The sequence below is a fragment of the Camelus ferus genome, chromosome 15, assembly GCF_009834535.1.
Source record: "Camelus ferus isolate YT-003-E chromosome 15, BCGSAC_Cfer_1.0, whole genome shotgun sequence".
In the NCBI taxonomy this organism is placed as follows: Eukaryota; Metazoa; Chordata; class Mammalia; order Artiodactyla; family Camelidae; genus Camelus; species Camelus ferus.
In genome coordinates, this window is record NC_045710.1 from 17,044,681 (window position 1) to 17,058,535 (window position 13,855).

Consider the following 13,855-nt stretch of genomic DNA (forward strand, 5'->3'; position numbering starts at 1 on the left):
GGTGCAGGGGCAATTAGCAATAATCATACTCAAGTGAAAAGGCAGAAGGGAGGTGCCCTCAGGTTCTAAGCTATGCATTTTGCATTGTAATCTGGACAACTGGCATGCATTGCTTTTGCAATGAAAAGATACAGTAAATCTATCTTTAAAACATATACGCACACACACATGCACACACCCACACAACCCAAGACCATGAATGGCTGTGTGGGTGACTTGCCTATGACATGTGTCCTAAAGTGAAGACAGAATCCTGGGCGTGGGTAAAAGCTTGCAGCGCGTCTCGGCCCCCACCCTATCCCAGGATCCGCTTGGACAGGATACCTGTTTGCGGAAGGCACCTTTTGTTTGTATGGTTTGAGACTAGAGATGATTGCTGAGAATTGTTATTGGATAAACAAGAGTGCTTTGGCCCCTCTGGGAAATTTGGTGGCTCCTGAATCCAGCAAACAATAGATCAGAGCAGAAGCCTGGTGTCCTGGGGAAAGAGAAGTGGGAGGAGAGAAGACCCACAGCTCCCCTGGTGCTGGGCCCCAGGAGAGCCCTGTCTGGGGCCTTAGCTGGAAGCAGAGCCCGAGATGGGCCCTGCATGTGGTTTAATTGGGAGAGTGAGTCCCAGGGAAAGAAGGTGGGAAAGCTGGTAAATACAGGGGTGTGTGCCAAGTGATCACTGCCATGGGAGCCATGCAGGAGACACCTCAGCGTGATTTGCTGCGTAGCTGGAAGGAGGGAGTTGTCACCCATCTGCTTCCCTCCCACATTGGATAGGGTCACCTGTTGGTGGATTTACTCTCAAGTACTTCCAGGTATGTGCGAGCCTCAGGGAGGCTGAGTGGTGGGTGCCAGGGCAGCAAACAGGGCACTTGTGCAGAAAGGCAAGGTGCCTGCAGGGTGTACCCACAGCAATGACGGAGTAGATGGATGGGGCAAGAGGGTGCCTGGCACAGGGCCCAGACCCCTCATCAGCTCCTGCCAGCTCAGAGGTTCAGTGCCTTCACCTGGAGGACAGGCCCTGAGGCGTCAGAGAGCTCAGCCTTGGGCACTGGCCTTGATGCTACGGGGGACCTCAGACAAATGACCACCTTCCCAGGCCTCAGTGTCCTTGTGGTGCAGTGACACAGACAGACCCCTCGAGGGGGTCACTGGGAGGAAGAAGGGCTAATGGGCAGCAGAATGGCTGGCAAATCTGCATGGAACAAGTCAGAGGGAAGTTACCGTCTGTCTCTGGGAGGGGTCGCCCAGCGGCTCCTGCACTGCTGTTCCAGTGTGACCTGCTCAGGGCCTGGCCAGGCCACCATTGCTCTTGGCCCTCCCCATGGTTACATCTGGGTCCCTCCCTTGATTCCACTGCAGTTTTTCTCTCTGACTGGCATTGGCCTGAGTGCCACTTCTTTGTCTCTCTCTGCCCTTCTCTAGGTCTCTGATGTTTCTGCCTCAATGTGAGGGTCTCCCTGGCTTGGCCTCTGCCTCTGGGTCACTCGCTGGACCTCTATGGGTGTGTACAAGTGTGTGAGTGTGTGTGTGAGAGCGTTTTGTGCTAGAGGGTGACAGTGAGTGTGGGAGTTACATGTGTGAGATGAGTGTGAGTGAGCATGTGTGAGATGATGGATGAGTGTGATGGGTGAGCATGAGCACATGCGCCCACTTCCCGCACAGCCATGCCACCCTGTCCTAGCAGGTCGGTTCCAGCCTCACCTTCTTCTCCCGTGTCTGACAGCCACGATGCCCTGCTCATTCCCTCGGGCCTGTCTGAGACCCCTGGTCGGGGAGAGGGAAATGGAGCTGGGAGAGCACATTGAGGACCACATCCCCACGCTGGCTTCCCTGGGCTGGGGGTGATTGTGGTTCTGCCCCATCCTGAGTGTGAGCATCTCCTCAGGAGCTGGACCAACTCTCCTGGTCCCTCCCACCCAGCATTTGAAACAGAGCAGTGACTCCATAACCTGCCAGTGAAACAACATCAATTTAATGCTAACCATTCAGCCCCTGTCTGCATTGGTCCTGTGCTTCCCGATGGGCAGTGACAGCTGCGGCAGCAGCTCCTGTCTCCTGTGGGCTCCTACCTTCAGGCACTGTGGCCTGTGCTCTCTCCTTTAGCTTTATGGGGTCCCCATTTTACAGGCGAGGGAGCTGGGGCTCAGAGACAAGAGGTGACTTACTCCTGAGCACACAGCTAGGAAGTGGGGAGGGAGGGCTGGAATCCAGGTCTCCTCCAGCAGGATCCTCGGGAAGCTGACTCATGCGCTGTGATCCCAGACTCGCGGCCTAATGTATAGCCGTGGGGGCAGCAGAACTGTGGCTGCCTAGATGTCAGAGCCAAAAGAGACTTGAAACATCATTCTTCTCCAGCCTGGATGGGGAAGTTGAGGCCCAGACAAGTTAAATTTGGGGCGAGTAAGACACATGCCCATGGAGTGTGAGGCAACATGCGAGTGCTGAGTAATCCCGAGGCCTCTACGGAAATGTCACGTTTCCAAAAGCGCTCAAGCCCGGGCCCCTCCGGGAAGAGGCAGCAGAGAAATACGTGCTAACGAGCCTCTCCCAGCCTTCTGGGGATTAGAAGGAGCAGAAAAAGATTTTGAACAACAAGAGGTAGCTAGAAATGGTCCATTTCCACGGTGCCTCCTCTCCCTCCAGTCCCAGTGCCTGGAGTCCTGGGGGTCAGGCTGGGGCTTAGAGAAGGGCTGGCTCAGTGCCCTCAGTGCAGATGAAAAACACTAAACCTTCTCAGCAGCTACTCCCCTGCCTTGTGCCCCTTCTCAGGACTCAGGAATCATCCTTGGCCCTGCTCTTCCTCTCACCTCCCCCAACCCATTCTCTACACCCCAACCAGGGTGATCATTCCAAATCCAGATCTGATCTTGTCCCCATCTTCTTTAAAAATCGCTGTCCCTGCCCCAGGATAAGAGGACCACCCACCTCCCCACATGCTAGGGGATCAAATAAGATAATACTTGTAAAGTGCTCAGATGTCACTTTCCTTTGAAGTTTTCCTCAAGGAACATTAGTCATTTTTTACTTGGAGATCTGTAGTGGTTGAATGCCTCCCCACCCCTACCCCCACCAAGAAAACATCCAAATCCCTGGAGCCCGTGAATGTGACCTTATTTGGAAAAAGCATCTTTGCAGATGTAATTAAGTTATGGATCTTGAGATGAGATCATCCTGGATTACCCAAGTGGACCTAAATCTAATGACAAGCGATCTTGGTCGTTCACAACCCAGGCTCCTGAAGGGTTGGTTCTCTCTACGTCTGCGGGAAGCTGGAGATGGCCAAGGTCAACACCATCAGTGGGCCTGCTGCTGCCCCTGCTCCCTGACCCCCAGCCATGCCACGCTCTGAGCATGACCTCATCACTTTGCATATGCTGTTCCCTCTGCCGAGCTCTTCTTTTCCCTTGTGCACCTGACAAACTATTACTCATCCTTCAAGACCCTCTTCCCCTGTCACCTGCCCTGTGAGATCTTCTCTGATCTCCAGGCCCCTGGGGACCCTGCTATGGGGGCAGTCTGTTCGTCTGTCTCGCACTCTGGACAGTCCCTCACAGGTGGACAACGTGTTCTTGTCCATCCCCTCACTCTGCTTTATATCTCTTCGTAGCGCTTTCTGCCTGAAATGATGCTGTGTAATCATTTGTTCCTAAGTCTTATTCCTCTCCCATAGACCGTGAATTCCATTGGTGCAAGGATCTCGTTTTGTTTTGTTTTTTAAACTGCTGATGTCCCCGTGCATAGCACCAAGAAGGCCCCTAGTAAGTGTAATCCTTTTCTGTAGCTGCTACAAATTTCATGTCTAACCAGTACATATTTGTTAGCTCACAGTTCTGGAAGTCAGAAGTCCAAAATGGGCTTCACTGGGCTAAAAACTACAGAGTTAGAAGACCTGCATTTTTTCCTGGAGATTCTAGGGGAGAATCTATATCCTTACCTTTGCCAGCTTCTAGAGGCCACCCACATTCCTTAACTCCTGGCCCCCTTCTTCCATCTTCAACGCCAGCAATATTGCATCTCTCACCGTTCTTTCATAGTCATACCTCCCTCTCACCCCAGAGCCAGGAAAGGTTTTCCAATTTTAAGGATCCATGTGATTAGATTGGACCTACCTGGATAATCTCCCTATCTCAAGGCCCTTAATCACATTTGCCAAATCCCTTTTTCCATGTAAGGCATCACAGTCACAGCTTCTGGAGATGAGGAAGATGGCAGGTTGGGGGGACAGTGTTCTGCCTGTCCCTGGAAGCTCCTGCTACGCTCTCCAGGCAGTGTTTCTAACCTTGATGCTGCACTAAATGGCACTAGCAGGTTAAATCGAGATTGTAAAGCATTTTAAAAGTCTATGAAAAAGGTGCGCTTTTTCTTTTGACAGAGAAGAGGTCCTTGAAATCTTCTACTGCAAGAGAAAGCTATAAAGGAACATCCCTCCTGTGGCTCCCCCCTCCTCCCTCCCACATTACCTGATCGGCATTAGCAGGACAGACCCACTGTTCCACAAAGGCTGGTTGGGAACAAGAGGACGACGTGGACCCGGCAGGAGAATGGATTGCCTGAGGTTCACGGGATTCATTCCAAGACTCTTCTCCAAACCCTTTTTGTTGCCTTTGGAATGTCTCCCAGAAGCACAGTTCAGACTATTTCACTTCCTTAAAAATGTCTATGGTTTTCCTACTGCCTTCAGATTCAATTCTAAAATCCTTAGCATCCAGGATTTTCCTTGGTTGGGTCACAACCAACTTATCTCCTTTAATCTTCACAGTCCTATGACATAAATATGATTATTACGTCCATTTTATGGATGAGAAAACTGAGACGAGGTTCATAACTTGCCCAAGTTTCCATAGCTGGTAAAGGGCACTGCTCAAGTCTACACCCACAAGCCTGATCCCAGAGCGCTGTGCAATCTGACCTGCCCAGCCTCATCAGAAATCACTGGAGAAGTGACACCCCATTGCTTGCCCCTCTGCTTGGATGAGGGTCAAGTTAGCACTGGACCACAGTGGGTGAATCAGGGGAAAGCAAAGCAGGAGGGGTGGGCAGGATGGAGGGAGGCTGGGCCTTTGCCTGAGGGCGTGTCTGTTCAAATCCAGAGGCATCCTCTCCAGCCTCTCTACACATGCACATGTGCGCACACACACACACATACAAACATGCACAAATGCACACACACAGACACACACAGACACACACTTTTGATGGTGAGTGCCATGGGTCAAAGGAATAAATCAAAATGGTGGCATTTCAGATTTTACAAAGTAGGTAAGAGAAGAAGGTACTCTGTAGCTCGGTGGCCTTCCAAACACCCTCCTGCCCCCGGCCACCATCTCGTATCAGAGCATATATGATTCAAAAAGCACAGCAGAGACTGTATAGAGAGATCCCTGCCTCCTGAACACGGGGACCCTCCCCAGCTCTGGAGTCCACCCCCTGCCTCCCTGGTGGTCCTTCCCCTTCTTTCCTGGTACTTTCCTCTCAACAGATGAAATTCCTCCCACCATAAATCAGAAATAAAGAACAACCCTTCTAAGCCCGTCATCCCTCTGGCAGCCACCTTATCTCCCTCCTTCCTTTCAAGTCATGCTTCTTGCAGAAGTTTGCGAATAGTATTCATAATGTTCACTCCAAGGTAAGGGACGACTGAGAAGGAAGAGGGGAGAGAGTCTTTGCCCAGGATGAGGAAAGGACCTAGGGTAGAGTGCGAGCAAAGGCATGGAGGCAGTGCATGGGAACAGTGGAGGAAGATAGAGAGCCTGAAGGGTGTCGGAAGGGAAGTCACAGCGAGGCAGGAATGGTAGGAAGGGGCCAGATCACAGAAGGCCTTGAATGCCGAGCTAAAACAGCTACGTCTGGGCTTTAGACTTCACAGTTGTTGGCAATTCACTGGAGCAAATGACGTGACCTGACCACCTACGTTCTTTCAGAGGACTGATTTGCGATAAAAGGGTGGTTCAGGAAAGGACAAGACCATCAAGGGAAAACTGGCAGAGGGCATAAAATAATAACCACCAGAAGACAGTAGTCCCGATTTAAGTAATGCTCTCTAGGGTTCACTCCGCAGAGTTCTCAGGCCCGCGCATGAGGTGCCGTGCTGACTTACACTCAGATTAGAACGTGCAGGTTTGTGGTTAAGCATATCCATGTGTTTCTGCAGATAGAGATTTTTATAACTATTAAATCACTCACGCTGGCATTGTTTTCCCTCTTGGATTCTTAAAAAAAGACGCTGTTTACTGCTCGAGTTGTGGCAGAAATAAATCAGCTACTCACCACACCATCCTTTTTCCAATCTTGCTGGACCACGTGGGGGATGCCAGGCACAGCCAGGTACCTTTCTCAAAGTGTTCTATTCATTGGAATATGTGTAAGCTTTTTCAAAACCAGACCAAGAACTTGGTCCTTTGGGAAAAAAAAATGACAGCTTTTCTTTTATTTCAAAATTTTATTTTTTCACGCTATTAAAACTCACTTCAAGGAAACAGGTTCAGGGTGGGTTCGAGAAATTCTGTCCCTCACCCATCCTCCCCTCCTTGCTGCCTTTGACTTAACACGCACTCAGCCCTGCCAGGTGGGAAGCGAGTGATGGCTCTGCTCATAGCTGAGTGAGGACCCGGAGCCCCCAATGAAGGCTCTGTGGTTGAGATGGCTCTAACCCTTCCATTCATGGATTGCCCCACACTACCTGCCAGCTTCAGATCTGTCTGGACAGGATGGCTTATAACCCTGCTCTGCTATTTTTAGCAGCTGCCAGCGTTGAGTCAGTCTCACTGCTGGCTTGGAGCCCTCTGCTCTCTCCTCCTCCTGCTGACAGAGACTTGCTCACATCTTAGGGCAGGGCACTCCCATCTCCCTTGCCCGCGTACCCCTTCTCTTTATAAGTTTCACAGGGCAGGCTTTTAGGGGTCTATATTTCCTTGCTTCTCTTGATAAAAAACCTCCCTCAAGTCATGTCCATTTACTTGGATGTAGCTGGAGTCTTTTCATCTTGTTCACAATTTTGCATTAATGTAGCTGTAAGTAGGGATTTTTACATCAAGTCTAAGTTCAAATATGCCTTTAAACCAAAAAAAAAAAAATTGAAATAGCTTTAGAGAGAATAATATAAAGGAGGACTTAAATGTTAGTTATAAATTGATACTCATTGTTCATCTTTTTTTTTTAAATCCCAGAGTCTAGCAGAATGACTGGCGTAGAAAAGGCACTTAATAAGTGCTTGATGGAGGAAGGAATGCTTAGGAATAAGTGAATAAATTCTAAGGTGTTAAAAGCTCAGCGATTAATTCCTCTCAAGGGTAAAACTTGTAATACAACACACAGAACTTTCTTTAGTAAGTTGTAAATGGTGGAGTTCTCAGGCAGCTCTCCTAGGGTGGGGCCAGAGATGTTTTCAGCAGTTGGGTTGCATTTTAATTGTTGGTATGATTTCTGTCTTAAGTAACCCCAAACTCAGCTCATAATGGCTTAAACAGTAGATAAAATGTATCAGCTCTATAACAAGTCTTTGGGTAGAACAGGTCTAAAGTTCTTCAGTGGCTCAAAACCATCTCTAAGGCCCGTGCTCCTTCCGTCTTCTGCCCTGCCACCCTTAGGGTATGAGTTCTGCCATCACAGGCTAACTCTCCCCACACTGGCAAGATAGTGCCACAGTCCAGCATCACATGCAGATATGATGTCATTCCACAGAAGAAAAGAAACAGTGTCCTCCCATGTGTCTCTTTTCAGGAGTACAAAATTCTTTCCTGGAAATTCCCTCGAAGAATGTCCATTATGTCTTTTTGGCTACAGCAGGTCACATGCCCACTCCCAAACCAGTCCCTGGCAATAGAGCTGGTACCACGAGAGTGGCTTCAATCACTCCTGATCTACCTGGAGCCACAGTGGAGGGACAGACACCTGGACAACATTAGGACTCTGCCAACAAGGAAGAAGGGGGAATGCTACTGGCTAGGTCATCAGCAAGACTGACTCTGGTACCCCTTGAAGGCCAGGCCTGATTCCCGGCAAAGTCAACGCTCTTGTCACTTTTCCGAGGAATTTCTACAAACCTGGGAAATACTTAGATAAATTTCACCAAGAAATTATACCAAGATTAATCGGTTAATGAACAACATATTTGGGCGCTAAGGGCACCCATGCTTTTCTTTTTTTCTTACTCTCCCATTAGGCCCCTTTTCATCAGTTCAGTTGTGTCCCATGACTTTTTTCATAATCGGTTGGGAAATATAGTGGTTTATAGTAGATGCTCAATAAATGGTAGGAACTTGGATTTTATCCTGTAGGCTGCATAGTGTTTGAAAAGTCAGTGTTTGGGTGGAGGGGGTGTTACTCTCCAAAGTTTTCCTCTTTTTCGATGGTACAGGTGCACTGGGCAGGGCCCCACGTGATGTCAGACTCAGTAAGAGCTTCTGAGGCAGAATCAAAGCTGCCCCAGAAATGCAGTGACGGAGACAGAGTTTCAGGGTGAAGTGGACACATGAACATGGTGGGAGGCGTGGAGGTAGCCCAGTGCTGCTGAGCCTGTGTGAGCTGCACACCCAGCGGAAAACCAGAGTTATTTAAGTAGAGTCCCTCCCTGTCGTCCGGGAGGTACGAGGCTGCCCCGGCAGTAGAGGCATAGCTGAGGGCTAGAGGAAGAGAGATGAGTGAAATGAGAGAAGCCTAGACTTGCAGAAATGTCAGAGATGGGAGGAGCTCGTGGAGCAGAGGGACCTTTAAGAGGTTCATTGACAAGGCAAAAGAAGCCCGGCGAAGTCAGAAGTGACCCAGGGTCACTGAGCTTTGAGTAACAGCTCTAGATTCTGAACCCAGGACCACCTTCTCACTATAAGACACGTATACTTTCCTACCACTCTGGTCAACTTAAGCAGGAAAGATTTAATGGAAGGATGTCAGGGGACAAGAAATTGTATGTTCTTTCAGAGCAGTCTCTTCTATGTCAGTGGTTCTCAAACTGTATAGGGCATCAGAACCCTTTTGTGGGCTGTGCCCCCCCCCCCCAAGTCTGGTACATAGATCTGGGATGGGGCTCAAGAAATACTGTCATTTCTAACAAGCTCCCAGGTGATGCTCAGGCTGCTGGTCCCAGCTCCCACTTTGAGAATCATCGTCCTACACATTTCCTCAGTTCCTGAAGTACCCACTATTCTTTGCAAATAGCAAGTGTTCAATCCATCTTTGCTGCAATGAATCATATGCTTCAGATTTAAAAGATTATCCAAGACTTAATACATGGATGATGATGACTGGAGGCTGCTAGTCAGTTAAGTCAGGTCTTCCTACCTAGTAATTTACATATGACATAAATTAGTCTGATTTCAATCAAACTCATCCCACTAAATACATTTTACAGAACCCCAAGCCTTGCTGTATTCAGTTACCTGGCAATATGGTGGGTATGTGCTCTGGTGCAGGAGTGAAGAACTTTGGGGCATTGGATTAACTTTATCTGGTCTGTAGGGAGAATCACATGAAGTGAGTCACCTTTATGCCTCTAATAGTGAAAATGGAGTGAGGTTTTGAAAGTCTTTAGTGGCAATGTTGTTAAAGACTGTAATCAGTCAACAGAAATTAATTAATGAGTGCCTCCTGCAAGTCACTGTGAGAAGGGCTATGAGAGATGACACTGAGATGTAAGCCCTGCCCCAAAGGGCTGGCAATCTGTTTGAGGAGATGAGATAAAGGGAGAGGCTCTTGAGGGGTGTGAGGAAAGCTTAGATATTGGAGGATGCATAAAAGCCCTGCCCACTCCGCCCACTTTCCTGGGGTAAACCAGTGCCAAGCTGGAGTCTGCTGTATCACGGCTCATGAAAGCTTATTGGCACATCTCTTTCCAACTTGGAATCAACCATGAAGAGTATTTAGACCGTAAAAATTGGGCAAAAGCCACAAATCAGGCCTTCCCTGCCCCCACCCTCAAAGAGCCAGCTTCCCAGCACACCAGGAACTCCTAGAGCCTGATAGAGAAGTTCAAGGTGGCTTCCAGGATGTAGCCTGAGAGGCTGTGACTTACTTGGGAAGCCTGGCATGAACTTGCACCTGCCATGGCACCAGGTAACCACAGCAGGTGGCAGATCAGATGGGGCCAGCTAGCGGGCAGTGAGACCACTGGGGTGGGAGATGGCAAGCGCGCCAAAAAGACGAGAGGTACGACACCCCTCCCCAACTCTACATCTCCCCTGGGTAGTGGAAGCATTGGCACGGAGGTGGCAGGGGAGCTGGGGAATCTTGCATTTACTGAGTTTTAATCTTGAATTGATCGTGTTTTAAACCAGAAGTGACTAACTTATCTTAAGAGGCAAATTTTAAGTTTTCCTGTCTTTGGTGGAAAATACGTGTGTTTGGGAGCCAAGATAACTTCCATTTTACAGGAATAAAGAATATCTTTGAACATTTGAGGACTTGTGGACTTATCACTAAAAATTTCAGACCTGTGACATCATTTGCCTTTGTAAAATGAGATGATGCCAATAATCACAATTTCATGTAGCAGGAATTTAAGGTTTTCTTTATTAAAAGAAATGAAAAGGTTCAACAATGTCTTTTATTTCTAACTTTAGGAAAAGCCTAATTCACTAACTTTTTTCTAAATTAATTTTCTTTTCCATTCTCTTTTTTTTTTTTTTCGAGGGATGGGAGTGTTGCACTAGAATTATAGGCAAGAGGTCTGGGGGTCCAGTATTTATTGCCTTTGTCAAATTTCATAAAATAAGGAAAGGTCCTTTAGGGAGGACCATAGATGTGATCTAACCAGCAGCCTCATCTAATAATGGATGAAAGAGAACCTTGGAAGGGGACCCCCTTGCCCAAGGTCGCTCTATTAACAGAGAGATAAGCCTCTGTCCCAGGACTTCGCATTTCAGCACCACTGCTTCCGTGTCATGGGAGAGAGTGAGTCTGTGGATTTGTAACCACACTAAGGGAGTTTGAAATTCCAGCCAGAGAGCACAGGTTGCTAAGATAGCTTTTAAAAAAACTTTTAAGTGACTAAAAGCTCTTTTCCCTTTTAGTCTAAAGTTTCTACTAATGTAAAGAAGTAAGATTTAATTATAGCCCAGCATGCCCATACTGAGAGGTCCCTACAAAGAGCTTCAGAGTGAGTCTCCCTCTCTCTCTCTCTTTCTTTTTAATCTGGTGCTATATTTAGTTTTTGGTTTCATATAACATTTTAGATGATTAAAGTAGTTGGCATTCATTGGCAAAACTCAAATAATATGACAAACATTAGGGCAGCAGTCAAACCATTCTAATCCTATCCCCTAAAACCCACTTCCCAGACCATCACTCTGTACAGTTTGGTGGATATGAAGCAACTTTTCCTCCTGCAGAGCTGCGGTTCTAACACAAAATGCCACACGAAGCTCTGGGGTGGAGGCAAGGAGGGAGGGAAACGGCCCTTTAATAGCGTCTTTGGTTCTAACTATGACAAAAGAGTAAGTTAGGGATGTGAAAATCACCCAGAAACAAAACCCTCAGGCTGACATGTCCTGTAAAGAGATCTGTCCATCCCCGCCCATCAGTTATTTCTTAGATTCCAAGGGTGGATGTCCCTTGAGACACGACTCTCAAGTTGTTCTAGAGACATCAGAGGTTCTGCAAGAGTTCAAAATCGCACTTTAAAAACCCTGTCAATAAATACACCTGAAAGTATTATATTCCATATTTTAATTCACTGTTAAGTTGTCATGTTAACTCCCTCTTGGCGTGAGCACAACTCAGAAAGTAGTTTCTTTTATTCCTAAGCACATACACAGGATTTGAACCTGTGTCATCAATGAGGAAAACTGTACCTTTGTGGTCTTTAAAAAATACAGGCCTGTGGGAAGGGATAACTTGGGAGTTCTAGATTTGCAGATACTAATATACATAAGATAGATGAACAAGTCTATACTGTAGAGCACAGGGAACTATATTCAATATCTTGTAGCAACCTATAGTGAAAAAGAATGAAAACAAATATATGTATGTTCCTATCTGACTAAAGTATTGTGCTGTACACCAGAATCTGACACATTATAAATTGACTATAAAAAAAATACTAAATACTAAAAAAATTTAATAATACTAAAAAAAAATACAGGCCTATTTATGTCCATGGTACAAAAAACAGCTACAATATTACTTGGGAACGTCAAGCAGAATATTTTAAAATTTAGACATTCAGGCTGACAGCCCAGGTTCTAAAGTTGGACAAGCTTGGGTTTGAATAGCTTCTTATTTGGCCTTGAGCAAGTCAGTTAACCTCTCTGGGCCTCAGTTTTATCATCTGTAAAATGGGGATAACATTAAAGATGTCCATGTTCTTAAAAGTCCTTTTGATTGTTTCTGTCACTGGGAAATTCTCTATGGCTACCTTTCTAATATTATCTGATATTTAATAACTGTCAGTATCTAATATCTTTCTAATTATCCTTCTTTGGATCCCAGCCTCCTGCCCCATCACATCAAGTCTTTCTTACTTTTCTTTTAGGCAGCTCCAACCCCTAGGAATCTTGTTCATTTCTTATGAAGAGCAGCTTGGCTCTGTGCCTCACCACACAAAGCCATGGTACTTTCCCTTATACCTAAAATTTCACCAGGATGCTTCAGTAAACAGAGTCCCTGTCCAGCACTGCCAGCAGCACAGAGGGCCTGGCAGAAGCTCTTAACTTACCTTGAACGTGATCACTTTTTTGGGTAAGGCGCTTCACCACCAGCATCTGTGTGCAGGAGGGAACAGTGTGGGGATTTATCATCTTCTGACCTAAATGCTGCCATCTCCCTTAGAAGGCAGAACTGCCTGGTAAGCTGCTTTTATGTGGAGCAATGTTAAAAGCTTGAACATATACATTTATCCCAATAAAACGTTACTCTTATATAAGGGCTCCATGTTGGAGTTCACTAGAAATACAGGGTTCTGTTGATAAAAAACACTTGACAACCATTGACTTGGGGCTTTTCTATTTTCTCCCTGCTAGTCAGATCTGAGACAGCTTCTTTTGTTTTCTTTCACTTTCCTTTTGCACCATGAAGATGCCTTCTCTCTCTTTAGTACTTACTTTGTGAACCTTTTTCTCTGAAACCAGGAGAATGTTCACATCCTGATATCCAAGGCATGTGGCACCTCTCAGTTTCTCTCAGTCACAGCAGACTTTCTCTTCCCTCGTACAAATGCTTTCCTGGGCTGCATCTGCTGATTTTATAATTATCAGTAACAACTACCTATTTTACGTCCATGGAAAAATAACTTTCCTAAAGTCACAGCATCCTTTAGAACTGATCAGAATTGTAGCTGGGTGGTATCAGAGGTAGACACACTGGTTGCTTAACTGAAACAACTGAGATTCTAGATATTTTCCCCTCAAAATGAACACAACCTTAGCAATTGCTGTGGAAGAGTATATTAATATTTAAATTAAAACATAAAACATATGTAAAGAAACCACTAAAGCAGTACTACTTCCTCCAGGTCAACATGAAAAACAACTTTGTATAATGATAATAGTTAAGTTCCCCACCCCCAATATTAATACAGCACTTTAACAACCTACACGCTCTTCAGTATGTAGTAGCAATCAGAATATTAATTGCAAAATTACATATCTTGAAGAGCAGTCAAAAATGCAAATTTGCCTCTTCAGAAGTAAACTTATAGGAAAAAAGACCCTTTCTTCAAAACGTCACCAATGAAAAAGAACGATAATCTAGAATACAAACTCTGCAGGGCAGGGATTTTTGTTGGTTCTGTGTTCCGTCATATCCCCAGTGCCTAGAACAGAATCTGGCACATAGAAGATGCTCAGTTAGTACATGGCGCATGATTACATTAACAATAAAGTTGGATTAGAAATTTAAGAAATCAGAAGTGTCCCTCGCAGGCAATGGATCA